The sequence below is a fragment of the Equus quagga genome, chromosome 14 (genome assembly GCF_021613505.1).
Source record: "Equus quagga isolate Etosha38 chromosome 14, UCLA_HA_Equagga_1.0, whole genome shotgun sequence".
Taxonomy (NCBI): Eukaryota; Metazoa; Chordata; class Mammalia; order Perissodactyla; family Equidae; genus Equus; species Equus quagga.
In genome coordinates, this window is record NC_060280.1 from 15,844,934 (window position 1) to 15,858,143 (window position 13,210).

General features: G+C 45.4%; 1 long non-coding RNA gene across 1 annotated transcript in view; it reads right to left on the bottom strand.

Annotated features, from left to right (window-relative positions):
- The window catches only part of LOC124225218 (uncharacterized), a 44,717-nt gene extending 43,868 nt beyond the window's left edge, over positions 1-849 (bottom strand). Inside the window, exon 1 of the long non-coding RNA XR_006885042.1 lies at positions 706-849. This is a non-coding gene — a long non-coding RNA (uncharacterized LOC124225218). The remainder of the gene's footprint in view (positions 1-705) is intronic.
- Positions 850-13,210: the final 12,361 nt, after the last annotated feature.

Genomic DNA, 13,210 nt, shown 5'->3' on the forward strand with positions numbered 1-13,210 from the left:
TCGCTCTCCATTCTCTTTTGGAGAGGAAGTATTTTTGGAATCAGAACAGAGTTCACATCCAAGATGAACAACTTGTTAGCTACATCATGTGACCTATCCTTTCTCAGCTTCAACTTCTCTGTCTGTAAAATCGTTATGATCTAAACATCAAATAGAGCCTCCAAAGTCTGAAGATAGAGACCAATTGCACAGCCTAGAGAAGTCATGAAACTTCCGAAGATTTCTGCTGCCAAAGGCTTTACCCTCTCTTACTCTTGTGCTGCATCTCCAGATGCTGTCCTTGTTCCTCTCCAAGTCTGTTTAACAGTTTCCATAAGAAATCCGTTTACTCCAGATGTTTGTGAGTCGGGTAGAATTTTTTAAAGATTTGGGCATGGGTTACAGGGAAGAATTGTATTACATGTGGCGTAGCCTTATGCCATTTCCGTGGTTCTTTCCTTTCTTCCCTCTTATCTTCCCTCATCGCAGCCCCCCTCAGAAATAAGAAAGCCACCCCCCTTGTCATCCAGAAGAAAGCTCAACTTCAGCAGACGTAGCGGAAGAAGCAGTGAACATGAACAGAGAAATATGTTCTCTTTCTAGCGCCACTGTTATTACATACTCTCTCTGGGCCTCCACTTCCTCATCCATGAACTAGGGCAAGAGTTCCTTAATTGCAGGGGTGACATGAGGACCACAGGAAATCTCATATTTGAGAATACTTACGGAGCTCCTGGCACATGCTGGGGTGCTAGTTGTTAAACCATTGTTTCTCGGCTCAATTTTCCCCTCCTCCCTGCTCTGCTTTCTGATGCTGGGGCTGAGCCTCTGCAAATGACATTTTTCCTTTGGCAGCTAGCTCCTTTTAGGCTCTGCCTATCAGGATGCCACAGGGAGCTGAAGGGTTGGAGGAAGGATAGAGACTTTCTCTTTTGTTTACTTCCCGTTCCTATGAGCGTTGCCCCAGCAACATTCTCCACCCTGGCAGCCGCCGCTGGTTCCAGCAGGGCAGGTGCTTCCAGTTTGCTGTCCTTCCAACCTCTTAGAACCAACCTCCTGGAGCCTGCTCAGAAATGCAGCACCAGCCACCGGCACCTCCTCCTCGGGGTCAGAATCCCAACTCCTAGGTGCCTCTTCTCCAGACTCCAAACTCGGAGCACTATTTGCGCACGCCCACCTCCTCCCTCGAGGGCTGAGTGCCAGCTCTGCAGGTCCCTTCTGCAAGCTTCTAAGACCCTGACGTCTTCCTTCTGTTCCCCCATCTCCAGGGGAGGTGACTGCTTCTGCAGCTACTCTCTTTGTGATATCTCAGTATCGCCTTTTTGCCTGTTCAGTTTGCTTCTATCGGGGAAATAATTCTCTTTCTATGAAATTCTCTCCATTGAAAGAATGGTGTAGTTTCTGGCTTCTGACAAGGTCCTGTCTGATATGGAAAGTATGTAAAGATACTAGTTTCCTTCCCAAAAAATAAAATAAAACTACCTTCTAAATGCCAAGCTTTGCCACCAATAAGAAGATTCAAAAGAACATGCCAATGGCTTTCAAAACAATTTCCAAAGAACATTTTCCAAACTATTTTGGGCTCTGACAGCATTGTTGGAAAGAACAGTAATCCTGAGCATTTGGAACAAAGAGTCAAACATGTTTCTAGGGGAAAGAAATGCAGAGTTAGACATAACTTGCATGGCAGAGCTGATGCACAATCTAGAGAGATGCTGCCTGGGGACACCAGTGTAGGCAAGGACAGGAGAGAGTAGAGGGGAGCCAGGAAAGGGCCCCCTTGAACCAGATGCAGGATGTCATGTTTTCAGAGGTCAAAGAGGTCTCAAACCAAAGTGGAAATGAATGGGATTTAAAAGAACTTGGGAACAGCAGTTTAGTTAGTGGTGCTTACAAAGTCTGAGTTGACCGTGCCTTAATAAGAAGTTGTATTTTGAAGGGGCTGACCATGACTTAAATAGAAATTTAAATGGAACCGAAAATAGTATTTTATATTTATTTAATTAATAAAATAAATTGAAAGCGTAGCCCTCAGTGTGGGAGATCTTGCTCTCATAAAGGTGCCTACACATAGTTGGTGCCGTGTATAAAAGGCAAGATGATGATAGCTTGAAGGAGTCATGGTGATACTCCTGTCCTTTGACCCAGTCCATTCCATTACTGAAAATGAATCCTAAGGAAGTCAGTCAAAAGAATTTTTAAAAATCTGTATTTGTGAATATTTTCACTGAAGTGTTATATATGAGTGAAAAACATCATATAATTAGTAAATAAAGGAGACTATTTGAAAATCTATTTATATTCACTTGATGAATATTGTTATAACAATTGTGAAGATCATGTGAAAAAACATGCAAGATTTTTGTAGTGTGATAGTAAATAGAATAAAATCAAGATATAAAATGTAGAGGAGAAAATAGGAAAGAGTTCCAGAAAGCAAGTTCAACAATGTTACTCTCTGTTACACAGGGATTAGCATATGGACACTGAGAGTCTTACACCAAGGTCTCATGCCAACAAAAGATGTCTGGGGCAGGTTAGACAGGATAGAGAAGCCATGCATGAACCTTCACCACCCTGTGGATTCTGCACAGGCTGGAATAGATATCTTTCTCCTAAAATGGAGAAGCATTTTAATAATCTTCAGGATTGTATGTGTGTTTGACTAAAGTTAAGACAATTTTGTTATAGACTGCAATTCCTCCCTTCTATAATAAAACAGGAGAGTTTTAAGGTTCCCTGAGTTCTTTCTCTCCTTGGGTCAGCACTGAGGGTGGTTTTGCTCCAGGAGAAGGAGGAAAGAGAGAGGATAAACGGTAGACTCTGAGGCGGGCAGAGAAGTCATCTGTGGAAGATTCAGCGTATCTCAAGTAGAGAAGGAAGTGATAGACCACTGAGTTAGACAGCTGGTCAGTGAGAAAAAGCCGGAACAGTCGGCCAACCAATTAGTTCAGGAGACAGTTGGCTGCAGGTGGTAAGTTAAGAGCCAAGTCTGGCTTCTGACCAAAGGGATATTGTCTAGGGCTTGGTGTTTGACCTTCCAGGTCAAACCTAGATCTTCCAAGTGCCTTGGCTGGCTGTAGGAAAGCTTGAAGGACTGACTTCCAGTGAGACCCCCAGAGTTCTACAAGCTATATGGAGTTGGGCTGCCAGAAGGTATAGAAAGAGTTATTCCAAATAAAGGAGAGAATAAAGTAATGGTTACCAAGCATAGAGAGAAATCCAGTTTTCCTAGTGATATTTGCTAACACTGCAGACAATCTATGAGGGACAGTTTTTTTCACTGAGATTATCCATCAGCCTTTAGAGATGGAGAAAAACCAGGTAGGATATCCCCAGACCAATAGGTTGGCTTCCTTGGTTGCTGAGGGATGAAGAAGATGAAGAGACCCAGCTGAGGGAGGGACCAGCCACCAAAAACACTCGTTTGCTTAGCAGGTATTTGCTGAGCCCTATTCCACATGAGGCCCACATTCCATTGGGGGGGGTAAAAACGGGGACAATTCCACTAGGGGATAACTGCTTTTTATAATCAGTTATCACGGCTTCAGAAAGAAAAGAGTGGCTAAAATTTTTGGGAGGGATTTCTAGGGAAGATTCCTAGAAGAGATGCCATCTGAGCTGAGTTTTGAATTAATGATAGACATTTTCTCAAACAGTGTATTGAAGAGAACAAAAGGGAGTTTTGTGTGGCCATAATGTTCAATACAAGGAGAGAAGGCAGGAGACGATGTCAGAGCTGTGGTCCTGGCCAGGGTCGTGAAGGCTCTTAAATGCAGAGTTGTGGAATTAGACTTTATCCAGATGTTAAGAAACACTGAATAGTTTTAAGCACAATAAAGAGGTGATTAGACTTGCATTTTAGAAAAAGGATACTTTGTCTGAGGATGGAATAGAGTGGGACAAGGCTAGAGGCAGCGAAAATAAACAGCGGACTGACCCAATAGTCGAGGCCAGAAGTAATGAGCACCTGAATTAAGGCAACGGCCATAGCCAGGGAAACCTTGCCTTGCCCACCCTTCCTCCCCCTGATGCAGATGATGCCTACCTGCCTCCAAACCCTAGCAGTCACGCCACGGTCAGAGGGCTGCCTGCCTGACCTAGGCTTGCTGCCAGTGGTCTGGCCCTGGTTTAGGGGATGGATGCCAGCTTGTGGAGGGGTCACGTAATGGGACCAATAAAGACAGGCTTGAGAATCGGAGGAGAGGAATTCAAATCCCAGTCCCACTATGTTATGGACTGAGTTGTGTCCCCCCCAGAATTCGTATGATGAAGCCTCAAGCCCCAGTGAGACTCTTTTTGAAGACAGGACTTTGGGGAGGTAATTACGGTGAAATGACATCTTAAAGGTGGGGACCTCATCTGATAGGATTGGTGAGCTTATAAGAAAAGGAAGAGATACCAGAGATCTTTTTCTCTCCGCAAACACGCATAAAAGAAAGGGCATGTGAGGACCCACCGAGAAGGCAGCCATCTGTTAGCTAGGAAGCGAGTCTTCACCAGACACCCGTTCTGATGGCACCTTGCTCTGGCACTTCTGGCCTCCAGAACTCAGAAAATAAATTTCTGTTGTTTAAGCCACTGTAGGGCAGCAGAATATGCCACCCCAAAGTATGCCACTTTGGCATAAGGATTATTTTGAGCTGAAGGCAACTGAGAAGAAGCAGATACAAGAAAAGATCTCTGTGCTTCTCCTATTTGCCTAAAAATAGGACAGAAGTTTCCTCCCCTCTCCACCAGGAGGGACGTTAATCACTGGAGAGAACTTTAGATTCTCATCAACCTGGAGACAGCCAGAGGAATCTACATAACAAACCTTACTAACCAGGCTTTGTCTACCATAGTTTGCTGCCCATAGACTCAAGGGCCTTTTCCTTTATTGTGTCACTTCTCTGAAAATAGATGGCTCCTTTGCTAAAACGCTATATAAGCCCAGTGCTAACCAATTCTTTCAGTCACTCATCTCTTATGCTCCCACGTGTAAGCGCAAGGCACATGCTAATAAACTTCAGCTTTCCTCTTGCTAATCTGTCTTTCGTCAGCCCAGTTTACAGTCCCCAGGCAGAGAACCTAAGAAGATGGTAGCAAAAAGAATTTTGCCCCCTACGCCGCCTAGTCTGCGGTATTTTGTTCTGGCGGCCTGAGCTGACTAATACACACCAGTTCCAGCTAAGTCTCTCGAACAAACCATTTAAAGTGACTGAGCCTCAGTTTCCTTAGCTCTAAAATGAAAACAGTAAAATATAATAATCCCAACCTCACAGTGCCCTAGTAAGGCTCCAATGAGCTACACAATTAGCAAGTGGAGCTTGTTTGAAAGATCTTTGTAAATTGTGCGTATACAATAAAATATTACATATTCCTTCCATGAATGCCCTGGACTGATGAAAGATTAAGATACTTTCAATCATAATATTAGTTTAATTATTCTACTTAACCGTAAATATCTGCCTCTTGAGTATATTTTAAATGTGCATAATTAGCCAATAATCAAAAGCTAATTGATCACAGGTGTCTAAAGGGCTTTCCATTCACATTCAATGATGGTAACCAGTGCCAATAAAACCATAGAGGAATTTCTATGTTTTCAGAAAAAAGAACAGAGATACAAATATATGAAATACCTCAAATATAGTCTATATAAGAGACTTCCTTGAAACAATTAACATCTGCAGACACACCCTGAAACAGGAGTCTTCAACATTCATTTTATTTTACTAATATTTCCGTTACATGGAAATCTTCTATGAATAGACATGGAGAAAGGCAATCACTTAGAAAATATATTTGTAATTGATATAAATATTCCTTTTATCTTAGGATCTTAAGGGTATTTCTCAACTTTTTTTCATTACTGTCCCCTAAGTAGACTTTTAGGCAATTTTTTTCCCTAATTCTGTCCCTGACATTTTATGGCCACACATATACGTCTGTTTATATGTATGTCTGTGCTTTACACATAAAGCACATGACCAGGAACCAATTTTCGCCTCCTTGGGGTGACATTGCCCCTGCTGAGAATGTATGGCCTCAAGATGATTTATACAATAAAGCATCTGACTGGTCTTCACAATAAAGCTGATGGAAAATGCATCAATGTGAGAAATGAACCCTTTTCTCAGAGGGCATACCCGGACAAAAAGAAAAACATGGCTGGAGGAACCCGGCTTGACACCAAGCTGTGGTGCGCTAGGAGCTAGATACGGTGATATTTAGAGAGGACTGTCTACCGAGACCCTATGTGCATCAGGAATGTTCTGGGAAGATCCATCCTCAAGAGCAAGAGCACAAGTTTGGTTCAGAACCAGTGAGCCAGTGGGAGAGGCGAGCAGAAGTCTGAGCACAGCATGGGGTCTGTTCCGTAAATTGTCCTTGTCCCACTGGACTCATGCTGAATCCTAAGGCAACAGGGCTGCAAGATAAGCTGAGATCTCCTCCATACCCTCCCACTCATTGTTCCCAGGACTTCCTGAGAACAAATCCCCCACAGCGAGCAAGGACTTTGCATAAGCGACTGATGGGAGGGCTCTGGTGGCTCCTGCAGGTCACAAGTGTGACTCACACCTCTTGTCCTCATGCCAGTCTCGACTCCCTCAGCTGCACGGCCCGGGAGCCATGGGTCATCCCCACAGTACAGTGGAGTGCCTGCACAAGAGCATCCAAACGTCAGAGCCCATCAGTCAGGGCTCTTCATGAACGAGCATCTTTTGAGATCTGGAGTGGGAGTCAGATCCAGCTTTGACGCCTGTTTCTTCCATCGTCTCGTTGTATGATCGCAGGCACATTATATAACCTTTCCAAGTTTCAGTTTCACCTCTGTAAATTGGGGGTAACAATATCACTGAGGGGATTAAATTAGATAATGCACGCAATGTGCACTTGGCACAATGCCAGCATAAGGTAAGTGCTGGATAAATGTTAGCTGTTTTCAGCCCTTGACTACGATCACTCCACTCAATATTCCAGCCACATAAAATTGAGGGAAAGCTCTCAAACATGCCTCCATGCCTTTATATGTGTTTCCTCTGCCTGAAACGCTTTTTAACAACACTTCTCTGTCTGGAAAACACCTAGGGACCCGTTAAGCCTCAACTCAAGCGTCATTTCCTCTAAGAAGGAGATTCCAGAAAAATCAGTGAAGCTCTTGCAACTCTTTACTAACCCCCTGTTACAGCCCTAATGACACTGGGTTAATTCTCTTTCTCCCCTCTCCCTCCTCACACTGAACTGTGAGCCTCTTAAGGGAGAGAGTCTGCCTAATCCACTTCCACACCTCTAGGGGCCCAACACAAACCTGGACCCAGAGGTGCTGCACAGATGCATGACCTGGTAATTATATTTCTAGAGCAATACCTGCCTCCAGGGTCCCCACCTTGCACAGCCCACTTTTGGCTTCTCTCTGAAGCCTCATAAAGCCTAAGTCACTGGATTTTCTACTGACTAGAAGTCCTCCAGCCCGACCAAGAAGTTTCTCTTCTTTCAGACCAGGATGACATGCAGACGAATGCAGACATTTCTGTGAAGGTGAGACAGTGCCTTAGGATAAACAGGCTGTAACCGCTGTATTTGATTTCTCCAACACTTATTAGGTGCCTATTATAGGCAAGACACCGCGCCCTTTCAGGATCCAGTTCAGAGCACTGAGGCTCAGAGAAATTAAGCAACTTCCCCGAGATCACTCAGCAGCAGAGGTGGATTCAAATCCTAGTTCCATGCTCTGCTATCGTATCCCGTTGCCTGGCTTGGGTACTGCAGTAGACTTGAGGGCTGAGGAATAGTTGAGTCTACCTGTTTGGGGACGGCCTTTGAGGGGAGGATGGAGATGTCTTCGGCTCATAGGATGGGTGTTAGGGAGTGAGGAGGGGGTAGTAGGGAGCTGCCTTCCACACACCTACAGGGCTGCCGTCCCTTCCATAGGCGAGGGGCTGGAGGCGTCCTCTGACCTCTGCTCACCTGCATTCTCGTCCTTCCCAATCCCAGTTCAACACACACACACACACACGAATATACAACTCAGGTAAAAACCAAGGAAAGGATGCACCTTCAAGCAAACACCAGCAGTCACCTAGAATAAGGCTGAACCCATTTCCTAGCACAGGTCTTAAGGGTCCTGCTTCAACGAAAAGATCAGGTTTGGGATGAATGAGGAACTCGTGCATGTCAGGGGTGTCCTGAGAGCAAGGGAAGCTGCTGGGAAACAGGGGGCTCTCGAGAGCAGATCAGAGACCCTCCCACTCAGCTCTCCTACCGCAGTTAATCAACACAGCAGTATCTTCATTTAGAAGAGATGCTGGGGGAAGGCCTGCCCAGCCCTGGGCAGAGGGGCTGCCAGTGAGGCCTCAGGGCAGGGTCCAAAGGTGCCTCTTTCAGTGACTCTGAAAGAGTCATTACGCTATGAAATGTGAGCCAGAGAGGACTTCTCGCAGACTGACTCTCAGAGCAAGGTGTCCCCACCCCAGGTCCCCATCGGGTAGCCTAGCTCAGTATGCCTCTGGGAACTGCAACCTTCTCTGTGGGCTTCTGGTGGGCTGCTGAGAAGAGGCAGAATGGAGGAGAACAGGCAGACTTGGGCCCAGATCCTGACTCTGCTACTTACTAGCTATGGGATATTAACAGCACCAACTTCTTGTAGTTATTATGAGGACGGCATGAGGTTTTATATGTAAAATTGCATAGCTTCGCACATGGGGGGGGGGCACCAAATAACATCAAAGCCAGTACACTGACACTTGGAACCCCGCCTGGCCCACTCACCTGGGCCTCCAAGGGAAGAAGGCCTGAGCCTCTCTGCTCTGCCCGTGTGTGATCTTCCCTACACTAACCCTGATGCCCTCACTTCGCAGACTCTGCGGCAAGCTACACGAGCAGCCGATTTCTCTTCTGCTGCACTTCAGGAGGGCTTGGCTTCCCCCGAGGCCTCCTCTTCTGCTCTGAGGAGTCACCAGCAGACTCCTTTGAGGCAGAGAAAACTGAAGAGGAAGAATATGAGCCACCACCCAGGGGGCCACAAGGGGAAGCCGGCGTCCCTTCAGAGGCGGCAGCAGCTGAGAGCGCAGCCTGCCCGCTGCCCACCACCTTCCAAGAAGTTCTGATTCTCAGACCACCTTGTTGCTGGTAGAATACCTTGGGATGTGTGTCTGAATAGGCTTCTCACCTTATGACACACGTCTTCAGTAAGGCAGCTACCCTGTGACTCACCCCTGGGTGGATGTTGCTTTTTTAAAAATTGTAGTAAAATACATATAACATAAAATGTACTATTTTAACCTTTTTTAATTATGCAATCCAGTGGCATTAAGTACATTCACATTATTGTGCAACCATCACCACCATCCATCTCCAGAAGTCTTCATCTTGTAAAATTGAGGCTCCATCCCCTTTAACAATAACTCCCCATTCTCTCTGCTCCCAGCCCCTGACAACCACCATTCTCCTTTCTGTCTCCATGAATTTGACTGCTCCAGGTACCTTATGAAAGTGGAATCATTCAGTATTTGTCCTTTTGTGACTGGCTTATTTCACTTAGCATGATGTCCTCAAGGCTCATCCATGTTGTAGCATGTGTCAGAATTTCCTTCCTTTCTCAGACTGGATAGTATTCCATTGCATGTATAGACCACATTTGGTTTGCCCGGTGCTCCATCAATTGACATTTGAGTTGCTTCCTCCTTTTAGCTATCGTGATTAGTGCTGCTGAAGGCATTGGTGCACAATTATCTATTTAAATTCCTGCCTTCAATTCTATGGGCTAGATACCTAGAAATGGAATTGCTAGATCAAACGGTAATTCTGTTTATTTTTTTGAAGAACCACCATATGTTTTCCGATGTTACTTTTTTTCTTATTTTGGAAATCGTACCCTTTTATGTTGCTGTTCTCTGTGCCTCCCCCTAATCCCAACTGGGCTCCTGGGCAGTATCCATCAGTTCATACAGGCTCATCCTTGATGCTTGGACCCCTCCCTTCCATTTCAAGGACCCTAATCTCTAATGCTCTCTTTCTGTCTTGCCCTTGGGGCACACTATCCACTTCACACAGGTGAGCCCCAGAACCCAACCTCAGATTTTCTATGGAAGCTAACACCCCAGCACCTTTAGGTTATTGAGGAGACAGATTGGTGGAACTAGTGCTTAAATCTCTTATACAAAGTGAGGGCCCAATAAGTGTGGCCCCAGGAAAGCAGCCATTCTGTTTTTCTCATTTTGAGAATGATGGACAATAACTTTTAAACTTCACGAAAATAAGAAAAACTGAATTTAAAGTAAGCTTAATCTGCATTTTTTGGTAAAATAACTAAGTTCATTTATATTTGCTCTTTGTTGTGATGACCTTTTAACGCATCTCACATTTTCAAATGCCTTGTCCTTTTCCCGCTGGGAACATCTCCACGACCAGAATCTGCCTCCACTCAGGAGCAGCGACAAATTGAAAATTGACCTGAGCTCACTGTCCAGTGAACTCAGCCTCAGTCCCACCAAGACAGACCGGAGCGAAGCAAGGAGGGAAGCACTCTTGGGCGAAGCAGCTTCTGACCGTGGAAAAGAAAGCGTACTTCTTAACAAATGTCTCAAAATAATGAGCCAGGCACAGAGCACTTGTGCAAAGCGTGTGTTTGGGGGACTTGGTAAGAAATGCTGACACCGCTGTAATGCGGCTGTAGGACTCAAAGCCCAGTGATATTTCCTCCTGGAGCAATTATCTACTTTCTTTGGATTTTTAGGAGACAATTAAGCAAGGCAGCAGAAGATGCTGTCCCCGGGACCATCAAAGGGTAAGGGGTGTAAACAAACCTTCCAAGATGGGAGAAATGCTGAGGTCAAGGAAAATTCCATCTGGAGTTCATGTCAAAGGGGACCTGACCCCCACTAGGCACGGACCGGTTTAGACCCCCCCCCCCCCTAAGAGAGTAGATGTTTCTGTTTGCCCCTTCTGGGAGCCAGGATCGTGACTCTACAGAGAGACTGGGTTCCTCTCCTTAAGGATAGTTCTGTCAGTCATTGATTCAACCAGCATTGCTGAACGTCTCCTCTGTGCCAGGTCCTGAGATAATAAGAGCCCAGCTAACACGCTTATTAAGCGCAAGGCCCTGTGCCTTACATGCAGCACCCAACAAATCCTCAGGACAATGCTGACTGGAGACCGTGTTCCCCCACTTTACAGATGAGGTCCCTGAAGCTTGGTGAGTCTAAGCAATTTGCTCACGGTCACATTGATAGCGGCAGATAGAGGATTCCAACCCAGGCACCAGATGGGAGAGTCCATGTCCTTAACCACTTTGCTAGAATGGGGGTAAGCACTAAGGGCTCTTAACGATACAAATTTAACAAAGTGTGATCATTCTCTAGCCCCCTCACCCCTCCCAGGAGCTCGGAGTCCCATCAGGAAGAGTCAAGGCAACACAATGTCAAGAAAAGGATGGCCTGCTTATTCAGCACAAGCAGGCCAGCCCCAGTGCCTCTCCGGGCCTGAGCTCTTCTAAGTATTGACAAGAGAGGATCTCTGTCTCAGAGCAGAGAGCCAGGTGCAGCCGACCTCACCTTGGGCCAGTGATTTCCAAAATATGCACGGGCTGTGCTCAGCAAGGGATGAATAAGACCTTCCACTGGAGTGCAGGAAGGAAATATTAGACATTATCTAGAATTTCTTCAAAATTAGAAGTAAATTAAAGTTTAATAATATTTAATGCATGAATTGACAAGAAAATCTGTAAATAATTTATGAATTAATACTCACGTTGTGGGTGCGTGCTTCAAAGCAATTTCAGTGACAGGAGTCGGTGGTCACTGCCTTAGACACGGCGTTAGGTAAAATCACTGCCATTTCTCTAACCTGCTCTTGCTTGAAACTGATCCCTAAAAGATCTTGAGTGTCAGGCTAAGGGATGTGGCTTCTGTCCTGTGGGCTGTGAAAGACCTCAGAAGGTTTTAAGTAGAAAAAAGACAGCAGCAGCTCTTGGGGGATGTGAACAACATAGAAATTAGTGTGGGTTCTGGAACCAGCTGAATAATTTACTAGCTGGAATATTGGTACCTTCTTAACCTTGGGCAAGTTGTTCAGCCTCGTTAAGCCTCTGTTTGCTCGTCTGTCAAGTGAGGATAATAGGAGTAACCACCTCTTGATGTCTTAGTAACCAGTGAGAGAGAAACCCCATTCAGAGCACCTCACACAGGACCCTGGGCACACGGCAAGCCATCAGCAGGATTGTGATGGTTCTGCTTTAGGATGTCACTCTCTTGGACCCACATCTTAATGTAAGATTCAGACCTCAAACCGCACATTCTAGAACTAGCTCTTCAAATACACATGGAAGCTGCCTAAAAAGCAGTATTTGAAGATACATAAATTCTTTGGCTCCAAAATTTCCTGGCTCATTTAGTCCTGGGCATAATGGCTTTGAAGGCCTCTGACAACACGCAAAGTCATGTCTGGAAGGTGTAAGCCATTATATGTAGCGGTTGTGTACAAGATTTAACTCCAGGCCGACCGCACTCTGGTCTGCCCAGCTGCCTTTGTTCTAATATGGTAAGCTCTAAAACCAGTTCCTCCTCAAATGCTGTATTTTTTTTTACTTCAGAATATTATTACTTCCTGGTTTAACATCACAGCACTGGGGCTGTACCTGCCCCTACCGCTAATCGGCATTAACTGGATCTTGAAACCAAATGAAAAAATGACAGGTGGTGTTATTATGTTCTCAGCCACTCGGCCTCTAGCTGGTTTTAAAATTGCATTCCTCTCCCCCTCGGAAAATCCAAGTCATTTTCTTAGTTTAAGAAGGAAGTATTTGCAGGTGCTCAATTTCTTCTTGTAGCTCCGACTCTGCGGGGTCCTCCACCAATTTACGTTCAAGAGCGCCATCTCCTGGCCAAAGTTTAAAATAAACGGACCATAGAATAAGCAGGTGTTTTAAATGGTCTTGTGCCTTTAATCAGCGGCTTAACTACCTAACCATGAAGACGAGCTTCCCAGGGCTAATGCGTGTTGCCCAATTTGCAGAAACCGGGTGTTTATTTTTGTAGCACAATTTTCCAGCTGCCTGCATCCTATGTCATTTACAGTGTGTAGCATCTGCTTATGCTGCGTTGTTGGTGTGTATGGTTTTGCTTGAAGGCTCCTCCTGGATGCTGACGGGCACAGCATGAGCAAGGTCTCTCAGGTTTGAAAACTGGATTCAGGGATCCAGAAAAGCTTCTGGGTTCACCTTATTAGGACCCAAGAATCAGGTACAAGT